The sequence below is a fragment of the Urocitellus parryii genome, unplaced genomic scaffold (assembly GCF_045843805.1).
Source record: "Urocitellus parryii isolate mUroPar1 unplaced genomic scaffold, mUroPar1.hap1 Scaffold_125, whole genome shotgun sequence".
In the NCBI taxonomy this organism is placed as follows: Eukaryota; Metazoa; Chordata; class Mammalia; order Rodentia; family Sciuridae; genus Urocitellus; species Urocitellus parryii.
In genome coordinates this window covers 312297-316741 of record NW_027551931.1, presented here as the reverse complement: position 1 = coordinate 316741, position 4445 = coordinate 312297, and positions in this window count along the sequence as shown.

Sequence of the window (4445 nt, the reverse complement as noted above, 5' to 3'; positions counted from 1 at the left end):
GACATCATCCATAGCCTTCCTTAGAGCAGGGCTGGACCCTGTTATTGTTGCACATGGAGGATCACATTTAATGTACACAACAGCTGATGAGATAGGTCATATAGTCTTAATTTTACAGATCAAGATTCAGACCCAGGAAAGCAGGTGCTGGGAGTTGCACTCTCAACAACCAAGCTCTACTGTGCCACCCACTGACACATCTAATTATATTGAATTCCGCATTTCACAACAGTTTGAAGTTTTGTTTTGTCCTCTATTTTTTCATAACAATAAATGGTAATTCTCTCATGCTATTCTAAAGTATCATCAGGATTGAGACATGCCATATGCTTCTATGTGTTGCCCCAAGTTTTTAGCCCAAATGGGGGTACCCAGTGTAAAATCCATTCAATAAATGATGTTGAGCAGAAATAGGCATTGAGGGTACTAAAGCCTGGCAGACCATCCAGGTTGTCCTCCAGTGAAACAAACAGCAGATCAAAAAAACTATTTGATCATGGCCTGTGTTCCCTATTTCTAAACTCTCCTTTACAGTACTTCTCCAATGACTTACGTGCAAAATCTCCAAGGTTATAAGACTAGGCCACACACAGACCTTGATACCTCCATAATGAGTTAATAATGTATACCCCATACTTAATGTATGAGGAAGCAAACCACATAAATTGCACAAAAGAGGTCAAACACACATCTCTGGTGGGCAGTTCCTTTGAGCTTTGAGTCTACAACAAACTATTGTGGAAAGAAAATGCTTTTCATCTTCCTGCGAATAAATAAATCACCAGTTGTTTTATATTTTAAAGCCTCTGAACAGCACCCCAGGGCTCCACAAAGGCTCCATCCTCTAGACGCATTGGCATGCAAGCCATTCTCTTAGATGTGTTCATGATCACCTGCAGAAGCTGTGTCATGGGTTAGGCACCCTTCTGAAAGGTGGGCATCACAGCGACCTTTCGCATAGAACTGGCTGCCATGGTGCAATTAGAGGAGAAGCCAATCTTACCATCTTGATGACAGCCCATGCAACCAAAGCCAGGCAACATAGATGGCTTTGAGAAAATGGAATCTGGTATTCTGACAGTGTAATTATTAAGCTCTGTCAGCTTATTCGACTTTTTCATAAAAATCACTTAACACTTCACGAAGATATTACTTTTGTCATCGAATATCACTTTTGGGAAACATTAATAATTTAGGAACTTCAATATTAAAAATGGCTAATTCACTAAGTGCATGAGAAGCTCCAAGTTTTGAGTCTTCCTCTTCTGTAAGACTCCCCAACCCCCGTTTTGTTGATATATAATTGACATACAAATAAAAATCCCCATAATGTATAAAATTGGGTAAATTTGGGTATATGCTGACACACCATCATCACTATCCAGGTGAAAATTATACTCCTTATTTCTAAATATTAATGCTTCATTCTCATGGTAAGCCTGGGGGAATAAGGAAGGCTGAAGTTAGGAGCTGCTGTCTGGTGTTCAGAGGCCAAGCAGCTGACAAGACAATTCAAATGATTGGGAGAGTGCTGCAGCTATTTTAATATGCATTTTCCTCTGGAGCAACAGATGTGTGTGTTCTTAAATGCTATTTTTAACTTAAATCTAAAGCCTTGTCTTATAAAGACTCTTCTCTTTGAACTGAAGTACACGAGCAATGGAAAATGCATAGCTCACTCACTTCAGTTGAATTTTTAAAGTGTATTTACAAAAAATAAAAGTGAAACTTGCTCATTTTGGTGAATTTTGACTCACAAACTCAATCTTGTGAACACCATAGCAATCAAAATACCAAATAATGCTGTCACCCCACCAGAACATGTGCTGCCCCACTGTGGCCGGCCTCTCTTTCAACCCCTATCCCCTGGCAACCCACTCATCAGTTTTCTATCTCTGCAGTTTTGGTTTCCACATTGTTGTGTAATAGATTGTTTTTTTTTATTTTTGATGAGCACTATTTCATTGTATAGAATGCCTAGTTTCAGCCTATTTGTCCTGAGCAAAGCACACATTCATCATGCTCTGATGGCAAGGACACCAATGACCTCTGACACTGTGCAAATTCTTTCTGTGTTACTGTCAATATACCTACCACCTCATTTAAATTCCTCATCCTGTAAGTTAGGTGATATCACGACATCTCCTCTTTAGAGAACAGAATAGAAAAATAATTTTTGAAATGTTCTTTTCAAAGAATACTAAGTAACCCTCCCTAGGGCCACATAATTTGTAAATGTCATAGCCTACATTTGCATCTGGGCAGTCTGACTCTAGAGCCCAGCATAATATCCACTATCACATGAAAGATAGGTTGAAGAAAATGAGAATTACAGAGATAATGCAATTTGCCATAAGTCACTCTGACAATATTACCTTATTTTTAACCAAATGATGAAAACAGTCTCAGTACCTAAAAGGGTACTTAGCTTTGATCAGTTTTGGATTTCACTTTTTTAAGTTATTTGCTCCTGTGGCATTGCATGTTAAATTCATATCCACATACATGGAGCCTTCTGAAGTTGGAATAACTTGTTGGGCATTGGTACAAATCATCTTCCAGCCTTTAAGATTAGATAATAAAATATATTTGATCCAAAAGAGACTTTGTCTCTATCTTGATTTATCTCTGCCTGTGGGAAATTGAAGGGATGAAAAAAAATCTGCTCTCCTGAATTGAACTACATAGAAGTGTAGCAAAAATATTTATATTCATTTTAACTTTGGGTTGTTCCTCAAGAGGTTAAATCTTTTCTCCAGAATGAAGATAAAAATAAATTTTGATGCTAGATTGCTTATGTTATCACCTTATCATCAGCCTTGTAGAATTGGAAGCAACAGTCTCCAACAGAGATGTGTAAGGGGAGAATGTGACTGTATTTTTCAATTGTATTTATGGTAATAATAATGTACTCAGTTCACATCTTTAAGAAAAATGGCTTGAAGTACTTTATGTATTTTAATTAACCCTTACTATTCTCAGGACATAGATAGTATATCAATTTTATGGAGGCATGCAAAACAAATTTAAGTTCTTAAGGTCAAAGTCAAGGCATGCTGGTAATAACAACATTTCACGATGAAAACAAATCTGTGAAAAGAAAAACTAGGCAACAACCCAAAAAACTCTACCGTCTGACATTTCAACAACATTGCATCCTTGCACATTCCACTAGTCCTTTGGTTATTAATTTCTCAGTAAATTTTCATCAAAAAAACACTGAAACTGTGGGTTCAGATATGTGCAAAGTCTATGGAAGGAGTCTATGGATGTCAATGGAAGCTGTGCGTGTGGAACTCTGGGCCAAATTTGGTTGTCATGGATGAATTAGTCAAAGAGGGTATTAGATCAATTTTTAAAAACATAAAGTACTCTCATTCTATAATCCTTTTCCATCTTTCCAAATTTATTGACCTAATCCAGTAATAACTATTGAATCTCCATTATACACATCAAACCACAATTTCATGCATGCGTCACAGAGTCACTGGCCTTAAAACATTTACCTTTCCACATAAATGTTAATAATCTTGCAGCAATATTTCATCCTAGCAGGAAGAGAGTATTGTGAGATACTTTGCGACAAGGTCAATTTCACTTAGGGAAAATGCTAACATTTTAAAAGTCAGCCATCCAGTTGGGGTTATTATTGCATTTCCGTTATCTTGTTACAGGATAGTAATCTGATTTCACTATTGCCACAGTTATTTAGGTAGGCTTAAATATATTTATTCCGAGTCAAGATGTGTAAGTTAAAAAATCGGTATCATTCTCTAGGTTCTAAAGAAAGTAAGTTTAAGAAAATCTGCCTTAAAAATGTTAATCCAAATATTTTTAGCATGTCATTTTTTTTTCCCTTGTAAGATGAAAACTTCCTCAAATGGCATGCAACTTGTTAGAAAAAGACTGCTTTCTCCACTTGGGAGCTAACTCAACACTCAATGTTGAATTTCTTAAGTAACTTTAGCTACACATTGGTGTTGTAACAAGCATCTGCAAAGCCTGCCATTTACCCATCTGAAGAGAGACCTTTAGTGACTCATTCCCTTTGCCTGAAATCATTAAATGTTCTCTTCCTCACTGTGGTAGATGATTTTGAGCCATAAGGGTCTTTTGGTGAGTTCTAAAAATGAAGACTCTTGGGCCCTTCATCACTTTTAGACCTGCGGTCTGGCATGGACTGCGCTGTGAACAAGCCTTCCATGTAGCTGTGGTGGTCTTCATTCTCAGACCACTCTGATGGATGCTGGAATCCAGAAAGTAAAGGCTGAGCTAGCAATGGAGAGTGTGGAAGAATGACAAGATCAGGAATGCCATGGGCACATTGTTGGTAGTGTCACCTCGACAAATGCAGGGAAACTTTAGTGTTGAGGGGGCCCATCAGAAGCATCTGGCTTATATAAGTGCTTGATAATTGGGAATTAAATAAAATGCTGTTCCTTGTT